Genomic DNA, 23,769 nt, shown 5'->3' with positions numbered 1-23,769 from the left:
CACACCTGCATAGTGGATAGAGCACAGGCTTGGAAGTCAAGAGGTCGTGGGTTCTAATCCTGGCTCCACCACTTGCCTGCGGTGTGACCTTGGGCGAGTCACTTCACTTCTCTGGGCCTCAGTTACCTCATCTGTTAAACCGAGATTGAGACTGTGAGCCCCATGTGGGACAGGAACTGTGTCCAACCTGATTTGCTTGGATCCACCCCAGTGCTAAGTTCAGTGTCTGGCGCTTAGTAAGAGCTTAACAAATACCATTATTATTATTATTATTATCATACTGAGCCAGACTGAGCCCCTTCCTTCCTCTCCCCCTCGTCCCCCTCTCCATCCCCCCGCTTCTTACCTCCTTCCCTGCCCCACAGCACCTGTATATATGTATATATGTTTGTACATATTTATTACTCTATTTTACTTGTTCATATCTATTCTATTTATTTTATTTTGTTAGTATGTTTGGTTTTGTTCTCTGTCTCCCCCTTTTAGACTGTGAGCCCACCGTTGGGTAGGGGCTGTCGCTATATGTTGCCAACTTGTACTTCCCAAGCGCTTAGTACAGTGCTCTGCACACAGTAAGTGCTCAATAAATATGATTGATTGATTGATTGATGGGAGCTGGGGGAAACCAACCTCGTCCTTTAAGTTTGGGTTTTTTGGGGGGTTGGTTTCTGGTTTTTTGTTTTGCTTTATTTGTTAGTGCTTACTATGTGCCAGGCACTGTACTAACTGCTAAGATAGATAGAAGCTAATCATGTAGAAGCAACACAGAGAAGCAGCGTGGCATAGCGGAAAGAGCACGGGCTTGGGAGTCAGAGGTCACGGGTTCTAATCCTAGCTCCACCACTTTTCAGCTGTGTGACTTTGGGCAACTCACTTGACTTCTCTGGGCCTCAGTTACCTCATCTGTAAAAAAGGGATTAATAATGATGATGAAGGCATTTGTGCTAAGTGCTGGAATAATAATTTTGGTATTTGTTAAGCACTTACTATGTGCAAAGCACTGTTCTAAGCACTGGGGAGGATACAAGGTGATCAGGTTGTCCCATGTGGGGCTCACAATCTTAATCCCCATTTTACAGATGAGGTAACTGAGGCACAGAGAAGTGAAGTGACTTGCCCAAAGTCACACAGCTGACAAGCGGCAGAGTCGGGATTTGAACCCATGACCTTTGACTCCCAAGCCCGTGCTCTTTCCACTGATCCACACTATTAAGACTGTAAGCCCCACGTGGAACAACCTGATTACCTTGTATCTTCCCCAGCACATAGAGCAGTGCTTGGCACACAGCGCTTAACAAATGCCATCATTATTATTATTGTTGCCAACTTGTACTTCCCAAGCGCTTAGTACAGTGCTCTGCACACAGTAAGCACTCAATAAATACGATTGAATTAATTATTATTATTATTAAGTAGGACACAGTCCTTGTCCCACATGGGACTCACAGTCTTAAATCCCCATTTTACAGATGAGGTAACTGAAGCCCAGAGAAGTGAAGTGACTTGCCCAAGGTCACACAGCAAACAAGTGGCAGAGGCAGGATTAGAACCCAGGTCCTTCTGGCTCCCAGGTCTGTGCTGTATCCACTAGGCCACGCAGTTTGTTGATGGAAAACCTAGAGATATTCTGAACATGGCACCATAGGCATTAGGGAAGCAGCGTGGCTCAGTGGAAAGAGCACGGGCTTTGGAGTCAGAGGTCATGGGTTCGAATCCCGACTCCACCACATGTCTGCTGTGTGACCTTGGGCTAGTCACTTAACTTCTCTGAGCCTAAGTTACCTCATCTGGAAAATGGGGATTATGACTGTGAGCTTCACGTGGGACAACCTGATCACCTTGTAACCTCCCCAGCACTTAGAACAGTGCTTTGCACATAGTAAGCACTTAATACAGCTATTATTATTATTATTATTATTAGGGGGTGAGTTTATCTGGAGGGCAGGGAATGTGTACCTTGCTTCTGCGGTCCCCCTCCCCTCCTCCCTCCCACAATGCATGGTACAGTGCTGGGCACACAGAGGGCATTCAGGACCTACGGATGATTGAAAAGCCATGCCATCCTGTTCCACCCCCTTCATCAGCAATCATCAATCGTATTTATTGAGCGCTTACTATGTGCAGAGCACTGTACTAAGCGCTTGGGAAGTACAAATTGGCAACATCTAGAGACAGTCCCTACCCAACAGTGGGCTCACAGTCTTCAGCCAGGAAGGAGTCTGTCTTTGGGATGAGGGCAACTAAAGGGTGATTGGAATCCGCCTTCCCGCGGGATCCAGGGAGCGCCGTCCAGCCACCTGATCTGACTGTTTGCTCTTTCCACACGCTGGAGCTTCAGTGACTCCCTTCTACTGCATTTGCTTAAGCGCTTAGTACAGTGCTCTGCACACAGTAAGCGCTCAATAAATACGATTGATTGATTTGCTCTTACAGTGTCAATTCTCTGGGTGGTGGGGTGAGGGGTGGGGAGGTGGGGGGGGCCTTTGTTTCCATTTATAATAATAATAATGACGACATTTGTTAAGCGCTTACTATGTGCAAAGCACCGTTTGAAGCGCCGGGGAGCATACAAGGTGATGAGGTTGTCCCACTTGCGGCTCACAGTCTTAATCCCCATTTTACAGATGAGGTAACTGAGGCCCAGAGAAGTGACTTGCCCAAAGTCACACAGCTGACAATTGGCAGAGCCGGGATTTGAACCCATGACCTCTGACTCCAAAGCCCGGGCTCTTTCCAATGAGCCACACTGCTTCTCAATAATAATGTTGGTATTTGTTAAGCGCTTACTATGTGCAAGGCACTGTTCTAAGCACTGGGGGAGATACAAGGTAATCAGGTTGTCTCATGTAGGACTCACAGTCTTCATCCCCATTTTACAGATGAGGGAACTGAGGCCCAGAGAAGTTAAGTGATTTGCCCAAAGTCGCACAGCTGACAAGTGGCAGAGCCGGGATTTGAACCCAAAATCTCTGACTCCAAAGCCCGTGCTCCTTCCACTGAGCCACGCTGCTTCCCCACTGTACTAAGCGCTTGGGTTAACATTTATGTCTTGTTGGCTGGGGTCAGGTGAGTTTATGGGCCCATAATAAAAATAATAATGGTATTTGTTAAGCGCTTACTATGTGCAAAGCACTGTTCTAAGCACTGGAGAGGTTACAAGGTGATCAGTTTGTCCCACAGGGGGCTCACAGTTTTAATCCCCACAGTAAGCACTCAATAAATACAATTGAATGGATCCCCATTTTACAGATGAGGTAACTGAGGCCCAGAGAAGTTGTGACTTGCCCAAAGTCACACAGCTGACAGTTGGCGGAGCCGGGATTTGAACCCATGACCTCTGACTCCAAAGCCCGGGCTCTTTCCACTGAGCCACACTGCTTCTCTAAGGGCTACAAATGTACAGTGCTTGGCATTATCCTCGTCACTATCATTATTAAATGGCTCTGACTTTTAATAATAATAATAATAATAATAATGGCATTTGTTAAGCGCTTACTATGTGCAAAGCACTGTTCTAAGCGCTGGGGAAGTACCAGTTGGCAACACATAGAGACGGTCCCTACCCAACAGCGGGCTCACAGTCTAGAAGGGGGAGACAGACAACAAAACAAAACATATTAACAAAACAAAATAAATAGAATATGTAATAATAATAATAATAACGACGATATTATTTTTCTCGAGTCCCGATGTGACTTGGAAACACAGCGGGAGAGCTCGGTGCCTGTGTGGCATTTGCATGCTTGGTCAGATCTACAAGCCGGGCCACAACTCCCAATAATAATCATAATCCTCATCATAATAATCGTAGTATTTGTTAAGCGCTTACTAGATGCTAAGCACTGGGTAGACATAAGGTAATCAGGGCGCACATAGTCCCTGTCCCACATTCACAGTCTAAGAGGGAGAGAGAGAATAGGCATTGAATCCCCATTTTCCAGAGGAGGAAACTGAGGCCCAGAGAAGTGAAGTTACTGGCCCAAGGTCAGCCAGCAGGCAAGTGGCAGAGCTGGGATAATAATGATAGCATTTATTAAGCGCTTACTATGTGCAAAGCACTGTTCTAAGCGCTGGGGAGGTTACAATGTGATCAGGTTGTCCCACGTGGGGCTCACAGTCTTAATCCCCATTTTGCAGATGAGGTAACTGAGGCCCAGAGAAGGGAAGTGACTTGCCCAAAGTCACACAGCTGACCAGTAATGGAGCCGGGATTTGAACCCATGACCTCTGACTCCAAAGCCCGGGCTCTTTCCACCGAACCACGCTGCTTCTCCACTGCTTTTAGACTGTGAGCCCACTGTTGGGTAGGGACTGTCTCTATAGGTTGCCAATTTGTACTTCCCAAGCGCTTAGTACAGTGCTCTGCACATAGTAAGCGCTCAATAAATACGATTGATGATGATGATGATGATGCTTTTCAGAGGACCCAGATAAGAAGCCGTGTCCTCTGACTCCCAGGCTGGAGGGTCTTAGCTCTGCCCCCAACCCCACCCCGGGGGCCTTATCTTCAGCATTGTATGGATTAAAGCACTTACTGTGTGCCAAGTGGTAGGTAAGGTAGAGATAACAAGCGCTTAGTACAGTGCTCTGCACACAGTAAGCGCTCAATAAATAGGATTGAATGAATAACCAGAGGGTTCCTGTCTCACATGGGGCTCATTGCTGAAGAGAGGGGTGAGAAGCAGCCTGGCCTAGTGGAAACGGCCCCGGCCTGGGGGTCGGAGGCCCTGGGTTCTAATCCGAACTCTGCAACCTGCTTGCTGTGTGACCTTGGGAAAGTCTCTTCACTTCTCTGGCCCTCAGTTCTTCTGTTCTCCCCCTACTTAGACCGGGAGCCCCATGCGGGACAGGGACTGTGTCCAACCTAATTCACTTGTATTTACTCCAGCACTTCGAACAGTGGTTGACAGGGAGTGTGAGAGAAAAGAGGGAGAGAGGGAGAGAAAAGCAACTTGGCCTAGTGGAAAGAGCACAGGCTTGGGAGTCAGGAGACCTGGGTTCTAATCTCAGCCCTTCCGCTTGTCTGTTGTGTGACTTTGGGCAAGTCACTTGACGTCTCCGAGCCTCAATGCCCTCATCTGCAAGATGGGGATTAAGACTGTGAGCCCTGTGTGGGAGAGGGACTGTGTCCAACCGAATTATCTTGTGCATACCCCAGCGCCTAGTACAGTGCCTGGCATATAGTGAGCACGTAACAGATACCATAAGAAAGAGGTCTTATCCTCATTTTCCAGAGGAGGAAACTGAGATGCAGAGGGGTGAAGTGACAGAGCCAAGGCCCTACAGCAGGCCAGGGGTAGAACAGGCACCGGAACCCGGGTCTCCTACCTCCTCTCCCGTCAGCTTGCTCTTTCCACTAGGCCGTACTGCTGCCCTTTAGCCTATCGTGGTGGCCTCTGGGAAGATCCTTGGCCCTTGTCATGTCTAGGGCTTCGGCCTGGCGGTTCTAAATTGTCGTCTCTCCAGGGCGCTTACTATGTGCTGAGCACTGTACCAAGTGCTGGGGTGGATACGAGCGAATCGGGTCGGACAAAGTCTCTGTCCCACGTGGGGCTCACCGTCTCACCATTTTACAGATGGGGGAACCGAGGCCCAGAGGAGTCAAGTGACTTGCCCAGAGTCACACAGCTGACAAGTGGAGGAGCCAGAATTGGAACCCACGACCTCTGACTCCCAAGCCTGGGCTCTTTCCACTGAGCCACGCTGCTTCTCTAGGGTGGCATGACGGATGGGGAGAGCGGGTGGAGCTGCCAGCCGACAGGCCTTTCTGCGCCGTAGAGATCATCCTCATCAATCGTATTTATTGAGCGCTTACTATGTGCAGAGCACCGTACTAAGCGCTTGGGAAGTACAAATTGGCAACAGGTAGAGATCACCCCTGCTGCGCTGGTGCTCGTTTCTCCTCCTTCATCTCTCGTTCTGTCCGAAGCCCCCGCTCTCAAGCGGCCTCCCCGTGACTGATTTCTGCACACCGGGCCGATCTGCTTGCTGCCGCTGTCTCCCAGCTGCTCAGCGCTCAGACGTGTCACTTGAGGCTTTGCTTCAGCCTGGTGTAGTGGCTACAGCCCGGGTCTGGGAATCAATCAATCAATCAATCAATCAATCGTATTTATTGAGCGCTTACTATGTGCAGAGCACTGTACTAAGCGCTTGGGAAGTACAAATTGGCAACACATAGAGACAGTCCCTACCCAACAGTGGGCTCACAGTCTAAAAGGGGGAGACAGAGAACAGAACCAAACATACCAACAAAATAAAGTAAATAGGATAGAAATGTACAAGTAAAATAAATAAATAAATAAATAAATAAATAAATAAATAGAGTAATAAATATGTACAACCATATATACATATATACAGGTGCTGTGGGGAAGGGAAGGAGGTAAGATGGGGGGATGGAGAGGGGGACGAGGGGGAGAGGAGGGAAGGGGAATCAGCAGGTCATGGCTTCAAATCCCGGCTCCACCACTTCTAATAATAATGGCATTTATTAAGCACTTACTACGTGCAAAGCACTGTTCTAAGCACCTGCCTGCTGTGTGACCTGGAGCAAGTCACTTCTCTTCTAGACTGTGAGCCCACTGTTGGGTAGGGACTGTCTCTATATGTCGCCAACTTGTACTTCCCAAGCGCTTAGTCCAGTGCTCTGCACACAGTAAGCGCTCAATAAATACGATTGATTGATTGATTGATTGATGCTCTTTCCTTCCTCTACAGGCTAGGCCTGTCTCGGACCCGACCAGAGCAAGCGCAGCGGGAACCCCTGAGATGGGTCTGTTGTCACAGCAGAGAATTGTCCCCGTGGGACAAAGCGGTACCTCTTGCCCAAACTCCTTTTTTCCCTTCCGAAGATCAATCGATCAATCATACTTATTGAGCGCTTACCGTGTGCAGAGCACTGTACTAAGCACTTGGGAAGTACAAATCAGCAACGTATAGAGATGGTCCCTCCCGAACAACGGGCTCACAGTCTAGAAGCAGCGTGGCTCAATGGAAAGAGCCCGGGCTTGGGAGTCAGAGGTCATGGGTTCTAATCCCGGCTCTGCCAATTGTATGTGACTTTGGGCAAGTCACTTAACTTCTCCGTGCCTCGGTTCCCTCATCTGTAAAGTGGGGATGAAGACTGTGAGCCCCACGTGGGACAATCTGATCACCTTGTATCCTCCCCAGCGCTTAGAACAGTGCTTTGCACATAGTAAGCGCTTAACAAATGCCATCATTATTATTATTAGAAGGGGGAGACAGACAACAAAACAAGTAGATAGGTGTCAATACCATCAGAATAAATAGAATTATAGCTATATCAATCAATCGTATTTATTGAGCGCTTACTGTGTGCAGAGCACTGTACTAAGCTATATGCACATCATTAATAAGTGTAATACATATGTGCAAATATACTCAAGTGCTATGGGGAGGGGAAGAGGGTGGGGGGGGCGAAGGGGAGGAGGAGGAGAGGAAAAAGGGGGCTCAGTCTAGGAAGGCCTCCTGGAGGAGGTGAGCTCTCAGTAGATTGTTTGCTTCAGCCCAGGGAGGGTCTGAATCCTCGTGGCATCTGGTGGGTTTTCATCCGAGTCGCTTTCAAAGGGCTAGTTGCCTTTTCTAAGCCTCATAATTTGTTTATTCAACAAATAAAACAGAAATGCTCCTGCCTACTGATGCACGTCCTACATATTAAAAGGGTTTTAATGTGTAACTGTTTAATTCCTTTCAGCAAGATATTTTCTAGGTGATCAAGATATTTGGTAAATAATATACTTAGTGTTTGGTCAGATCAGAGTGAAGAAAGGCAGGTGAAACGAGCTGGTTTTGCAGAACAGGAAGGGGCTGTTCCCTAGAAAGGAATTGCATTTTGGAATTTCCCGGGGAGTGCAAGGAAGGGCCCTTGCTTCCCGGAGCGTCGGTTTCCTGTCGGAGGAGCGGCGCAGCCTCAGCAGCGGGAACACCGGGGTCAGGAAAAGGGATTTGGCTTCCAACGGGGGGTGGCTGTGGTCGTTTGAGAGCCCATCTGAGGGAAGAAGGGAAATAAAACAGACAGATCGGCGCTCTATCCTCTCACCGTCATGGCCCAGGTCTCCTCCGAGTCGGGGTCCAGATGTGAAAAGCCCAGGCGACCTGATGATCCCTTGGCCCCAGATCAACTCCTCCGAGTCGAACCTTCTTGGGCCCAGCTTAGTCATCATCATCATCATCATCAATCGTGTTTATTGAGTGCTTACTGTGTGCAGAGCACTGTACTAAGCGCTTGGGAAGTACAAGTTGGCAACATATAGAGACAGTCCCTACCCAACAGTGGGCTCACAGTCTAAAAGCTTAGCGTGTGTGAGAGGGGAGTTCCAATCGGGGTTCCAGGCGTCCTCTTCCCCGGGCCCACCCTAATACCATCCCCGTTAGTACCATCCTAGCCCCAGGCCTCACAGCCACAGGAGCCAAGGGGAGGACTCTTTCCGCAATTAATCTTTCAGTCACTCAATGGCATTTATTGAGCACTGACTGCGCGCAGAACACTGTATTAAGCGCCTGGGAGAGGACAATACAATTGAGTTGGTAGACACATTCCCTGCCCACAACGAGCTTACAGTCGAGTGGATCGTCCACCCTCTTGGTCTGTCTTTCTCCTCGGGGAGAAGTGGAGCGTGGCCTAATGGAGAAAGTCCAGGGCTGGATGAGAGGCAGAAAACCCAGATTCTAGAACCAGCTCTGCCCCTGACCTGCTGGGTGACCCTGGGCAAGTCACTTGCACCTCCCTGGGCTCGATTTTCTCCTCTGGAAGATGGGGATAAGACACCTGCTCTCTCTCTCCCTCTTAGACTAGAAGTCCCATGTATTTATTTTATTAATATGTTTTGTTTTGTTGTCTGTCCCCCCCTTCTAGCCTGTGAGCCCGCTGTTGGGTAGGGACCGTCTCTATATGTTGCCAACTTGTACTTCCCAAGCGCTTAGTACAGTGCTCTGCACACAGTAAGCGCTCAATAAATACGATTGAATGAATGAATGAATGAATTGGGTCCCGTCTGATTATCTGCCACTAAGCTCCGCCAGGGTTTAGTGTAATACTTGGCCCGTACTAAATATTTAATGACTACCGTTTTCATTATTATTATTATTGTCCTTATTATTATTATCATCCCTGCCTCTTCCCACCTACCTCATGCCCTAATTCCTGGTCTGGTCAGGTTGGGGGAATGCACGACTTTACTGACTTAAATAAAGTCAAGGACCTGTTCCACAAGAAGCAGGAGCAACTTGGTGACCTTGTATTTTTGACCTCTTTCAGCCAAGGGCAAAATTCAGGCCTCAGCGCAATTGGCTCACTATGCTCACATATGCAGCAAGGGAGGGTCGTGGGAAGCTAATGAGGGAACCAAGACCCCAGGTCAGTGGGAGAGCAAGAAAGTTTGCTCTCATTCTGACGAAAAGTTTGATTTCATTCTGACGAAAAAAGGGAAAGGAGCAGAGACTGCCTATTCCAGACGAGAGGTGACCAAAGCTAGCAGATGGGCATTTGGGTCGTGGGCAAAGCCTTCTTTACCCATATCAATCGATCGATGGTATTTATTGAGTGCTTACTGTGGGCAGAGCACTGGACTAAGCGCTTGGGAAAGCACAATACCACAGATTTGGTAGACACATTTCCTGCCCACAAGGAGCTTACGGTCTAGAGGGGGAGAGAGACATTCAAATCAATTAGGGATATGGACGTAAGTGCTGTGGGGCTGAGGGTGGGGTGACAACCAAGTGCTGGAACTCTGGCTGGGAAGCCTCAGCCTAGGTCTCCAGGCAACTCAGGCCTCTTCCTTCTCCTTCCTCCTCCTCCTCCTCCTCCTCCTCCTCCTCCTTCACCCCTCCTCCTTCCCCTCCTGCTCCCTCTCCTCCTGTTCCTCCCCTTCCTTCTCTTTTCTCTTCTCTCCTCCTCCCTCCTCCTTTCCCGTCTCTCCTCCTCCCTCCTCTCACCTCTTCCCTCCTCCTCTTCCCTTCTGCTCCCTCCTCTCGCCTCTTCCCTCCTCCTCTTCCCTTCTCCTCCCTCCTCCTTCCTCCTCTCTCCTCCATCCTTTCTCCTCCTCCCCTCAATCAATCAATCATTGGTATTTGTTGAATGCTTCATGTGCACAGAGCACTGTACTAGTGGCAAGAAATAACTGTGGTATTTGCTAAGCTCCTGTTTTTAAACGTTTGTGAAGCCAGGCACTGCACTAATTGCTAAATGAATAGTGGCACTTCACAAGTACCATAAAAATAATTATAATTATAATTATAAGCCCTTGGGAAAGCACAATACAACAGGTTTAGTAGACTCGATCCCTGCTCCCAAAGAGCCTATAGTCTATAGGGGAGCTTTCAGTCTACAGTCCCTTCTTCTCCTCTGTCCTTATCCTCCTCCTTCCTCCTCCTCCGCCTCCTTCTCCTTCCTCCTCCTCCTCCTCCTTCCTCATCCTCCTCTTCCTTGGCTCTCTCTGAAAATATTTTCCCAAGGGAACCTGAGAACTGAGAATGGTTCTTAGTACAATTGCTTTACACAAACACAAAGTACACAAAGTACAGTGCTTTACATAAAGTAAGCGCTCAATAGATACGATTGAATGAACCGAGCCCATTGTTTGGGTATGTCAGGCCAAAAGAAGAAAAAATCTGCTTTGGAAACCTCAGATGTAGACAACAGGCTAGCTCGTTCAGCTGAAAACAGGGTTTTTTCTTCCAGTTTTTCACCTGCATAATCCCAACCAGATTCTCCCCAGTCCTCTTCATCGTTTTAACAGCGAAGACCTGGACTGAAACCCCTTCCTTCTATTCTCTCCTCCAAGCACACACGGCTTCCTCCATTTCTCCCTTGGGACTTCTCAAACATCTAGCGAGGTTAGCCCCCCGCCCACTTCTTGGTTGAGAGGAACAGACATTTAAATGAGGGATGAAGTCTCCCAGCGAGAACCCTGGACGAGCCTCAGTCCATTCCCAGAGATGCCATCAGGACAGTGCTCTGCACATAGTAAGCGCTCAATAAATAAGATTGATTGATTGATCAGGACCAAAAGGCTGTGGGCCTAAGAGGAGTCAGGGTGGGAGCCACGGATCCCAGCGCCAGTGGCTGGCACGATGCCCCTCGGACTCTCTCGTCCTTTCCTGGTGGGCAGCCCACGAGCGAGGGGCCGGTGCAGGGTTTTTATAGGCAAGACTCATGGGTGGCTGACAGGACCACAGCACAGACTTTAAATAGCAGTCTATGGCACTGATAAAACCAATTTCTCCCTTTGGCTGGGAGCTTGAATGGGGGAAAGAGGGGTAAAGTCTAGAAATGGAATAGCTCACAGGAGGAGGAGGAACAGGAGGAGGAGGAGGAGGCGGAAGAGGAGGGTAGGGTCTAAGATGCCATTGTTTCCCTTCTGAGCAGAGTGAGAGAGCAAGCGAGCGCTCAGTTGATCCGAGCGGAATAGGGATGCAGGTTTTTCCTCTCTTTTTTTGCTGATGATAAAGTTCCCTGAAATCCCCTTAAGAATATTAATACGAAATGTAAAAACCAACAAAGGGCAAGAAAACCTTTTCCTGTTATTAAATCAATGGAAAGTAAATATTGCAAATTGGACATATTTCATAAGAGGATGTTTTGGTAAAAAAAAAAAAAGAACAGCAAGTAAAACTGTAAAACTTTCTGGCAGCAAGTAAAAATGTCTTTGCTGGATTTTGGTCTAAAGTTGATGACGGGGACATTTTCCCCGTTCGCCTGGAATTCCAGCCCTCGCCTGACCCCGGGCAAGCGGGAAACCCAGATTTCCATGGGGCTGCCCGTCTCTGTGCCCCTCCTGAGGCCAGGCGGGTGGGCTTCTGGACATCCAGGAGGGCACTCACTCGGTTCACCCATGGTATTTATTGAGCGCTGCATCCAGTGGGCCGGCCCGGCTCTGGGCCGGGGCCGTCTCGAGGCCGCTCCTCCTGGCCCGTGAGGCTCAGGTCCGACTGGTCCAGGGGCCAAAGTGATCTGAGGTGGCAGACGGTGAGCCCACTGTTGGGTAGGGATTGTCTCTATCTGTTGCTGAATTGTACTTTCCAAGCACTTAGTACAGTGCTCCGCACACAGTGAGCGCTCAATAAATACGATTGGATGAATGAATGAATGAAAATGAGGCTCTGGGGCCGGGGTCGTGTCTCTGGGAGGGAAGCCCCGGGTTTCCAGGCTCTCTGGGACCATTAGGGACATCAGCTGGGAGGCACGGGGACGTTCCCATCCAGGACTATGGCTTAAATCCATTCCTTTCAGCACCCGCCCCGTCGACCGGGCTCACCTGGTCCTGGCCCGGGTGCGAGGTCCGCCCCTCGCCATAATTGAGTCGAACGTCTGTCTCCCCTGCTAGACTGTCAGCTCCTCGAGGGCAGGGATTGTGTCTACCACTCATGGGAGACATGGGTTCTAATCCCAAGGTCAGGGGTTCTAATCCCGGCTTGGCCACTTGTCTGCTGTGTGACCTTGGGCAGGTCACTTCACTTCTCTGGGCCTCAGTTACCTCATCTGTAAAATGGGGATAGAGACTGTGAGCCCCACGTGGGACAGGGACTGTGTCCAACCCGATTTGCTTGCATCAGCCCCAGCGCTTAGTACAGTGCCTGGCAGATAGTTAAGCGCTTAACAAATACCATCATTATTATTATTATTACCGACTCTATTATATTGAACTCTCCCCAGCTCTTAAAACAATGCCTGGCACACAGTAGATGTTCAATATGGATCGACTGATTGGCTGATTGATTGGTGCTGGTGGCCTCAGCCTCGTCTCCCCTCCGATTCCCACATAGTAAGCGCTTAATAAATGCCATCATCATTATTATTACCTGACGCATAATGAGCCTCGCTTTTTCTCTGTAATATTTAGACGGATTTCTCCAAACGCTTCTCTCAGAAACAGCATTGCCATTTTGCAGATGGAAGACCTGAGGCCCAGAGAGCTCAGGTGGCTCTCCCAGCAAGCCTCGGAGAGATTCCGGGCCGATTACGTAGCAGCAGGAGAAGCAGCGTGGCTCAGTGGAAAGAGCCCGGGCTTTGGAGTCAGAGGTCATGGGTTCAAATTCCGGCTCCGCCAACTCTCAGCTGTGTGACTTTGGGCAAGTCACTTCACTTCTCTGGGCCTCAGTTACCTCATCTGTAAAATTGGGATTAAAACCGTGAGCCCCCCGTGGGACAACCCGATCACGTTGTAAACTTCCCAGTGCTTAGAACGGTGCTTTGCATATAGTAAGCGCTTAACAAATACCATCATTACAATTATTATTATCAGGAAGGCTCGGTTCAGCACGCCAGCCATTCCGCCAAGCTGCCTACTGTGTGTAGCAGGCCAGTTCCGAAAGAAGAGGAGCCTCCGCTCCTTCGGGCAGTTGTGCAATGTCTCCCCACATGGAAGAAAACATTCTTTCTTTGCCCCAGGAGTGGACCAGCCTGGCATGCGGGGTGGCCCTTCAGCGGGGCGTGCATTCTTTAGATGCTTATCTGAGTTTCTGATGAGTTGTGGCTCCCAGCGTCGATCGCCTCCTGGGACCAGGCTTCCGAGATCCGGCAGACCTAACGAGACCGAGGCGGGTGGGAGGAGGCGGGGGCAGATGGCAAAACAATAGAAGGATACTTCCCCCCCCCCCCCCAGTTTATTTTGACTTCTTCTGCCTGCCCCGGTGTCAATGTCTCTAAGGCCAGGGGAGTGGCCACCAGGGTTGCGGAAAAAGGCAGAGTTTGCAGCTGGACTTCCCCCGCTCCCTCCCACCCAACGTCCTCTCCTCCCCTGGAAAGCCGGAGAGGTGATCATTTAGCTACCGCGGTAGCTCACTGTGAGTTGTTTGAAGCATTTGCCTACCCTTTACTGGAGCATCAGTTGGGTGCCAGGAGGACCGGAGAGACGCCCTTGAAGCTAAGAAATGTCAGCACGACGGGCGGTCGGAGCCACCTCGGAAAGCCTGACAGCAGGTGACACCAAGGGCAGTGTTAGTGTCACGAGACACTAATCCGTAATTGCCTTGGCCTCCAGCCTTTTCTCTTGGGGGCGGGGGCCAAGTGCTGAGTCTCGCCCTGCCACCAGAAGGCCGATTACCCCCAGAATGAGCGTGCACTAGGAAAGCTGCACAAAAAGGGTGAAAATCTCCCCTGCTCCTCTCCAGTCCCTCCCTCCTCCTGCCCCTTCTTTGACAAGAAGAGACCTCCATCCTCCTCTCAAAATCCACCCCCTCCACCTGCACCTCTGACCCCATCCCCTATTAAAACACTTGCCCCCTCCCTTCTTCCCTCCCTGACCACCAAATTCAACCACTCGCTTTCCAATGGCTTCTTCCCCACTGCTTTCAAACATGCTCATATCTACACTATCCTAAAAAAAAAAAACCTTTCCTTGACCCCACAGCTCCCTCCAGTTATCGCCCCATCTCCCTTCCACCATTCCTCTCCAAACTCCTTGAGCAAGTTGTCTATCCCTGCTGCCTCCATTTCCTCTCCTCCAATCCTCTCTTCGCCCCCTTACAATCTGGCTTCGGCCCCCTTCGGTCACCCATGACCTTCTCACCAAATATGATGGCCTCCTTGACCTCTCAGCTGCCTTCAACACAATGGACCCTTCCCTTCTCCTTGAAACTTTATTCAACCCTGTCTTCACTAGCACTGTCCTCTCCTGGTTATCCTCCTATCTCTCTGGCCATTCATTCTCAGTCTCTTTCACAGCCTCCTCCTCTGCCTCCCATCCCCTAACTGTGGGAGTCCCACAAGGTTCAGTTCTGGGTCCCCTTCTATTCTCCATCTACACCCACTCCCTCAGAGAACTCATTCACTCCCACGGCTTCAACTACCATCTCTATGAGGATGATTCCCAAATCTGCATCTCCAGCCCGGATCTTTCTCCTTCTCTTGTAGTCTCATCTTTCCTTCTGCCTTCAGGACATCTCTACTTGGATGTCCCGCCGACGGCTCAAACTAAATGTGTCCGAAACAGAACTCCTTATTGTCCCAATCAAACGCTGTCCTCCCCCTCTTTCCCATCACTGTAGACAATACCACCATCCTCCCTGTCTCACAAACCCGTAATCTCGGCATTATCCTCGACTCATCTCTCTCATTCAAGCCATATGTTTATTCTGTCACCAAATCCTGTCAGTTCTACCTTCACAATGCCACCAATCCACCCTTTCCTCTCCATCCAAACTGCTACCACATTAATCTAAGCACTTATAATAATAATAATAATGGCATTTATTAAGTGCCTACTAAGTGCAAAGCACTGTTCTAAGCGCCGAGGAGGTTACAAGGTGATCAGGTTGTCCCATGGGGGGCTCACAGTCTTAATCCTCATTTTACAGATGAGGTAACTGAGGCACAGAGAAGTTAAGTGATTTGCCCAAAGTCACACAGTTGACAATGGCAGAGTCAGGATTTGAACCCATGACCTCTGACTCCAAAGCCCATGCTCTTTCCACTGAGCCACGCTGCTTCACTTATCCTATCCCACCTTGATTACTGCATCAGCCTCCTCACTGACCTCCCTGCCTCCTGTCTCTCCACACTCCAGTCCACACTTCACTCTGCTGACCAGATCGGTTTTTCCCAAAAACGTTCAGTCCATGTTTCCCTGCTCCTCAAAAACCTCCCTCCACATAAAAGAGAAACTCCTTACCATAGTGTAAAACACTCGATCAGTTCTCCCCCTTCCACCTTACCTTGCTGATCTCCTACTACAAGCCAGCCTGCACACCCTGCTCCTCTAACACCAACCTACTCACTATACCTTAGAACAGCGCTTAGAACAGTGCTTTGCACATAGTAAGCGCTTAATAAATGCCATTATTATTATTATACCTCCATCTCATCTACCTCACCACCAACCCCTCGCCTACATCCTCCCTCCGGCCTGGAACTCCTCCCTTCTTCACATGTGGTAGACCACGACTCTCTCCGCTTTCAAAGCCATCCTAAAATCACATCACTTGAAAAGCGGCATGGCCTCGTGGAAGGAGCCCAGGCCTGGGAATCTGAGGATCTGGATCTAATCCCAGATCTAACTCTTGTCTGCTGGGGTGACCTTGGGGCAAGTCTTTTAACTTCTCCGTGCTTCCTTTTCCTCAACTGTTAGGTGAGGAGTCAATACCTGTTCTCCCTCCTACTTTCATTCAATTCATTCACTAGGGAATATGTCTACTTAATTGTGTTGTACTCTCTCAAGCACTTAGTACAGTGCTCTGCACGCCGGAAAGGCTCAATAAATCATAATAATGATAACAATAACAACAATGGTACTTTTAAGTGCATACGATGTGCAAAGCACTGTTCAATAAATACCATTGAATGATTAAAGTGAGTGATTAAAGAGATTCGCTTCCATCGTTGCCAAGCGCCTCGGAAGTCTGGTGAGTGGGACTGGGGAAGGCCGAGGGCAACTCTCTGCTGCCCTGGGAACAACATACACACACACACTTCACCCAGATGTCACCTACATGTCAGCTGCTCCAGGAATGTGACAGCGAGCAGTGTGGGTCCCTTGCTATAATAATAATAATAATAATAATGATAATGGCATTTGTTAAGCACTTATTATGTGTGAAGCGCTGTCCTAAGCGCTGGGGAGGTTACAAGGTGATCAGGTTGTACCACAAGGGGCTCACAGTCTTAATTCCCATTTTACAGATGAGGTGACTGAGGCTCAGAGAAGTGAAGTGACTTGCCCAAAGTCACACAGCTGACAAGTGGCGGAGCCGGGATTAGAACCCATGACCTCTGACTCCCAATCAATCAATCAATCGTATTTATTGAGCACTTACTGTGTGCAGAGCACTGTACTAAGCGCTTGGGAAGTACAAGTTGGCAACATATAGAGACGGTCCCTACCCAAGCCCGTGCTCTTTCCGCTGAGCCACACTGCTATCCCCCACCCAGTAGGACACAATTGGCCTGGAAAGAAAGCCAGTGGATTTCAAATTTTTTTTCCCTAAGGGAGGGTTGGGATTGCCCCGGGCAGGGTCGGCTGATCAATTAATCGATCAATCGATCAATTGGTCAACCGATTGGTGGTATTTCCTGGGCACCTGCTGATACTGAGCACTGAAGGAGCATACATCATGTGTCTACCAACTCTGCTATATTGTACTCTCCCAAGTGCTTAGTGTGGTTTAGGAGAAAGAGTTTGGGCTTTGGAGTCAGAGGTTGTGGGTTCTAATCCCACTTCTGCCACTTGTCAGCTGTGTGACTTTGGGCAAGTCATTTAAGTTATCTGGGCCTCGGTTCCCTCATCTGTAAAATGGGGATGAAATCTGTGAGCCTTACGTGGGACCCCCGATTACCTTGTATCCACCCCAGTACTTAGAACAGTGCTTTAAACATAGTAAGCGTTTAACAAATGCCATCATTATTATCATTTTATTATTACAATGCCCTGCACGTAGTAAGCGTGCATTATATATGTTTGATTAATTGATTGATTACATACAGGAGAAGCAAGACACGTGTTCCCTGCCTACAAGGAACTGCCAGGCTGATAGGGGAGGCAAACAGACCAACAGACCCCAATAATGCAGCCCTGTCTGTGTATTCATTCATTCATTCAATCATATTTATTGAGCGCTTACTGTGTGCAGAGCACTGTACTAAGCGCTTGGGAAGTACAAGTCGGCAAAATATAGAGACGGTCCCTATCGAACAACGGGCTCACAGTCTAGAAGGGGGAGACAAACAACAAAACAAAACATGTGGACAGGTGTCAAGGCACCAGAATAAATAAAAATAAAGCTAGATGCACATCATTAACACAATAAATAGAATAGTAAATATGTACCAGTCAAATAAATAGAGTAAAAAATCTGTACAAACATATATACAGGTGCTGCGGGGAGGGGAAGGAGGTTGGGCAGGGGGGATGCGGAGGAGGAGAGGAAAAAGGGGGCTCAGTCTGGGAAGGCCTCCTGGAGGAGGTGAGCTCTCAGTAGGGCTTTGATGGGAAGAAGAGAGCTAGCTTGGCGGATGGGCGGAGGGAGGGAATTCCAGGCCCGGGGGAGGACGTGGGCCGGGGGTCGACGGCGGGACGGGCGAGAACGAGGCACGGTGAGGAGATCAGCGGCAGAGGAGCGGAGGGTGCGGGCTGGGCTGGAGAAGGAGAGAAGGGAGGTGAGGTAGGAGGGGGGGAGGTGATGGACAGTCTTGAAGCCGAGAGTGAGGAGTTTTTGCTTGATGTGTAGGTTGACTGGCAACCACTGGAGATTTTTGAGGAGCAGCGTGGCTCAGTGGAAAGAGCACAGGCTTCCGAGTCAGAGGTCAGGGGTTCAAATCCCAGCTCCACCAAGTGTCAGCTGTGTGACTTTGGGCAAGTCACTTAACTTCTCTGTGCCTCAGTTACCTCATCTGCCAAATGGAGATTAAGAACTGTGAGCCCCCAGTGGGACATCCTGATCACCTTGTATCTTCCCCAGCACTTAGAACGGTGCTTTGCACATAGTAAGCGTTTAATAAATGCCATCATCATTATTATTATTAAGTGAGGAGTAGGGAGGGGGTCTGTCTGGATTAGTTTCCAGCCTCTTGGGCAGGGCTCAGGTACAGCAGGATAAAACTGCTTGTCCTTCCGTAGCGCGGGCTCCTGACAGAGCAGTGCTACCTTCCCAACCACCTTTGGAGGAGGCCGGGCTTTCCTGGGGCAGCTGAATTGTTTTGGGACTTCTGGGGGTTTGTATGGAAAATCCTAAGAAGTTCGTTCGCAGATAAAAGCCTTCCCGATGTTCACGTAAAACGGGGCGTCCTGCAGGCGGGGAAGGGCCAGACCGGCCCCTCCGCCCCGTCCCTCTCCCCTCCGCTCCCCTCGTCTCCCAGCCCAGACACGGGGAGCCGCCCGCCCCCCGGGGCAGGAGGCCATGGGGGGCTGCACAGGGGGGCTAGGGAGCTCTGTCCGCTTGGGAGCCATCTTCATAGACAGATGCCATCCTTGGTGTCTCCCCCTTCTAGACTGGGAGCCCACTCTTGGGTAGGGACTGTCTCTATGTGTTGCCAACTTGGACTTCCCAAGCGCTTAGTACAGTGCTCTGCACACAGTAAGCGCTCAATAAATACGATTGATTGATTGATTGATTGATCCTCCACTCCGCTCTCTCTCATTCACCCCACACGTCCAATCCGTCAGCAAAACCTGCCAGTCTCACCTCCACAACACCGCCAAGATCCGCCCTTTCCTCTCCATTCAAACCGCTACCTTGCTGGTTCAATCTCTCGTCCTATCCCGACTGGATTACTGCATCAGCCTCCTCTCTGATCTCCCATCCTCCTGTCTCTCCCCACTTCGGTCTATACTTCATGCTGCTGCCCAGATTATCTTTGTCCAGAAACGCTCTGGGCATGTCACTCCCCTCCTCAAAAATCTCCAGGGGTTGCCTATCAACCTTCGAATCAAGCAAAAACTCCTCACTCTCGGCTTCGAGGCTGTCCATCACCTTGCCCCCTCCTACCTCACCTCCCTTCTTTCCTTCTCCAGCCCAGCCCGCACGCTCCGCTCCTCTGCCGCTAACCTCCTCACTGTACCTCATTCTTGCCTGTGCCGCCGTCGACCCCCGGCCCATGTCCTCCCCCTGGCCTGGAATGCCCTCCCTCCGCACATCCGCCAAACTAGCTCTCTTCCTCCCTTCAAAGCCTTACTGAGAGCTCACCTCCTCCAGAAGGCCTTCCCAGACTGAGCCCCCCCTTCTTCCTCTCCTCCTCCCCTCCCCATCGCCCCCCTCCCTCTGCTGTACCCCCCTTCCCCTCCCCACAGCACTTGTATATATCTGTACATATTTATTACTCTATTTTATTAATGATGTGTATCTAGCTATAATTCTATTTATTCTGATGGTATTGACACCTGTCTACTTGTTTTGTTCTGTTCTCTGTCTCCCCCCTCTAGACTATGAGCCCGCTGTTGGGTAGGGACCATCTCTATATGTTGCCGATTTGTATTTCCCAAGTGCTTAGTACAGTGCTCTGCATACGGTAAGCACTCAATAAATACGACTGAATGAATGAATGAATGATAGAGCACGGGCCTGGGAATCAGAGGACCTGGGTTCTAATCCTAGCTCTGCCACTTGTCTGCTGTGCGACCTTGGGCAAATCACTTAACTTCTCTGAGCCTCAGTTACCTCATCTGTAAAATGGGGATTAAGACTGTGAGACCCCATGTGGGACATGGACTATGTCCAAACCAATGATCTTGTATCTACCCCAGGCCTGGAACATAGGAAGTGCTTTAACAAATGCCATTTAAAAAAAAAAAAAGAATGAAGAGAGCAGAAACCAGGGTTGAGAAGGAGGTTGGAGGACAGGAAGTGGAGGCTTAGGAGGTTTAGACCACCAGTTTGAGCAGGAGTGAGAGCAAAGAGATGGGGTGAGAATTGGAGGGGGGCTGTGGGATTGAAAGTGGGGAGGGTTAAGGCAAAGTGAGACGTGAGCATGTTTGAAGGCAGAGGGGAAGTAGCCAATGGAGCATGAGCCATTGAGGATGGCAGTCACGGAGGGAAGACAGGTGGGAAGAAGGGTTGGGGTGGAGGGGGTAGATTTGAAAGCAGAGAGGATTGAGAAGGATGAGAGAGAGGATGAGGGGTGAGAGGGAGTTGGGGAGCTGAGGGTGAGACTTGGGGAGATCATATCTGATGGTTTCGGATTTAATAATGGTATTTGTTAAGCGCTTACTATGTGCCAAGCACTGTCCTAAGCAATGGTAAAGCCCGCTGGGCAAGAGATGGGGAGGTGAGAACATCGGGGACTTTAGGAGGGAGTCAACCTTCTGGAATAGTTGGGTTTTCCTAATGAATTAGGACAGAGCTAGGCCAGACTATTGATTTTCTTGGGAATCTTTCTGTCCGGGAGAACCAGCCAAGCTCCCGGTTTTGTCCTCTTAGCCAAGGGACATGGACCTTTGGGGGGGATGATGGGTGGGGTGTCCCCCGGGAAATATCTGTGGGGGTTGGGGTGTCAGGGCAAATTTGCTTGGCCTATTGACTGGTGAAAACGATGTGCCAGGTTGTGATTGACACCTCACCGGCCAAGGAAGGCCCCCACTGTGCATTCTGAGTCTGAGGACCCTCGCCTCCCACCCGCCACCCCCCAACCGCACACACACGTGCGTGTGCTTGCCTTTGAGCAAGGAGAGGCGAGAGCAACCCCAAGACTGGACCGAGGAGAGTCCTTCCTCGGTCATGGGTTCGAATCCCGGCTCTGCCAATTGTCAGCTGTGTGACTTTGGGCGAGTCGCTTCGCTTCTCTGGGCCTCGGTTCCCTCATCTGGAAAATGGGGATGAAGACTGGGAGCCCCCTGTGGGACAACCTGATTACCCTGTAACCTCTCCAGCGCTTAGAACAGTGCTTTGCACATAGTAAGCGCTTAACAAATGCCATTATTATTATTATTATTATTATTTTATAAGGTTTTAACTTTGGGAAGCACCAGGAGAGGGGTCCGCTGGTGTTTCCACGGATACGGTCTCACTGTGCCCCCTCCCTGGCCCCTCTCCACCAAGGGAACTAACCAGCGCTTAGAACAGTGCTTTGCACATAGTAAGCGCTTAATAAATGCCATCATTATTATTATTATTAAGGGAACTGGGACTTTGGCAAGGGGCTTCTGCTGCCCCCTAGTGGCGAAACTGAGTCCTCAGCGGGTTGCCCCACAGAGCCCGGATGTGCCTGTAATAATTAATAATAATAATAATAATAATAATAATAATAATAATAACAATAGTGGTGGTGGTATTTGTTAAGCGCTTACTATGTCCAAAGCACTGTTCTAAGCGCTGAGGAGGCTACAAGGTGATCAGGTTGTCCCACGGGGGGCTCACAGTCTTCATCCCCATTTTCCAGATGAGGTCACTGAGGCCCAGAGAAGTGAAGTGACTTGCCCAAAGTCACCCAGCTGACAGTTGGCGGAGCCGGGATTTGAACCCATAATAATTATAATAATGGCATTTATTAAGCGCTTACTATATGCAAAGCACTGTTCTAAGCGCTGGGGAGGTTACAAGGTGATCAGGTTGTCCCACGGGGGGGGCTCATAGTCTTCATCCCCATTTTACAGATGAGGTAGCTGAGGCACAGAGAAGTGAAGTGACTCGCCCGAAGTCACCCAGCTGACAGTTGGCAGAGCCGGGATTTGAACCCACTTACCAAGCGCTTAGTACAGTGCTCTGCACATAGTAAGCGCTCAATACAATTGATGATGATGATGACCTCGGACTCCAAAGCCCGGGCTCTTTCCACTGAGCCACGTTGCAAGAATCGGGGCCAGCGGGCGGTGAGGTGGGCCGGTGACCCCAGGGAGACGGAGGAAGAGCGGGGTTGCTTAGAGAATCCTGTAATACTTAGGAGGGGGGAAGGAGGAAAGGAGGGAGGAAGGCCTGGGGGCTCCTCTCTCCTATTTCCAGCTTTTGGGTGGGCACGGGGGCGGGCGGGGAGCTTACCATAGGCCTTGTAGCCGTCCGAGTCTCCGAACAGCCAAGTCCCCGGCCAGCCGAGTCCAGAGTAGGCTAGGCACAGGTGGGTGGGACCTGGGTTCTTCCCTCTAGTACAGCACCTACGGCATAGACCCCCAGTCCAGGTCCCCGGGGTCCCTTCCCTCAAGCAGACAGACAGACCTACGGATGCCCGCCCCCCCCCCCCCCCCCCCACCCCAGCTCACACTCTCTGTTCCTCCCAAGGTCACCTCCTCGGGCCTCTGCCACCCCAAGCCCCCGCCGGGCGCTCACGCTCCTCTTACACACCGCCCACGGTCCCCACGGGATGAGGAGCAGCCCCTCACTCCTCCCACTGTCACCCAGAGCCACAGGGAGCAAGGTTTAGCCCACCTCAAGACTAGCCCCAGAAAGCTCGTTGTGGGCAGGGAATGGCTCTACCAACTCCGTTATAGCGTACTCTCCCAAGACCTGCACACTCGCCCCGCGCTCAATAAATACGATTGAGCGTCCGAACGAACATACCACCCACATCTCCAAAAGGACTTCCCTGACTAAGCCCTCCTTTCCTCTTTTCCCACTCCTTTCAGAGGTGGGGACAGCCACGAAATGGGCTTGGAGGAGCAGAGTGGGCGAGCCTTGAAGGAAGGCCCCGGTCGGAAGTCCCTGCTGAACGCGAAGAGGGATGGGCAGCCATCAGAGTTGGGAGGAGAGGAGGGACACGCTGAGCCATTGTTTCAAGAAGCCCAACCAATTTTACCAACAGAACAGCTGGCGAAATCACTAGGCGGTAAAGGAGGCACTTGTCGGGGTGGTCCAGGGCTGGGAGAGAGTTGGGGGGGATGGGGTGAGGGAGTTGGGTTTGGTGGAGAGGGCGGCGTTGACAGAGTTCAGGAAGAATTTGTGAGAAGGTAAGCGCAGAGTCCGGAGGTCACGGTTTGGGGGACACGGAGGGGAAGGGAGAGGGTAAAGGACTAAATTATTAGGCACGGTTTTGCCGCCAACCCCTGGACCACGTTCCTGCCTCTCGCCTCCCTCCTCATATCAATCAATCGTATTTATTGAGCGCTTACTGTGTGCAGAGCACTGGACTAAGCGCTTGGGAAGTCCAAGTTGGCAACATATAGAGACAGTCCCTACCCAACAGTGGGCTCACAGTCTAAAAGGGGGAGACAGAGAACAAAACCAAACATACTAACAAAATAAAATAAATAGAATAGATATGTACAAGTAAAATAGAGTAATAAATATGTACAAACATATATACAGGTGCTGTGGAGAAGGGAAGGAGGTAAGATGGGGGGAAATAATAATGGCATTTGTTAAGCACTATGTGCAAAGCACTGGGGATACAAGGTG

Source organism: Tachyglossus aculeatus, chromosome X1, assembly GCF_015852505.1.
Source record: "Tachyglossus aculeatus isolate mTacAcu1 chromosome X1, mTacAcu1.pri, whole genome shotgun sequence".
Lineage (NCBI taxonomy): Eukaryota > Metazoa > Chordata > Mammalia > Monotremata > Tachyglossidae > Tachyglossus > Tachyglossus aculeatus.
Note: the sequence above shows the minus strand (reverse complement) of the source record.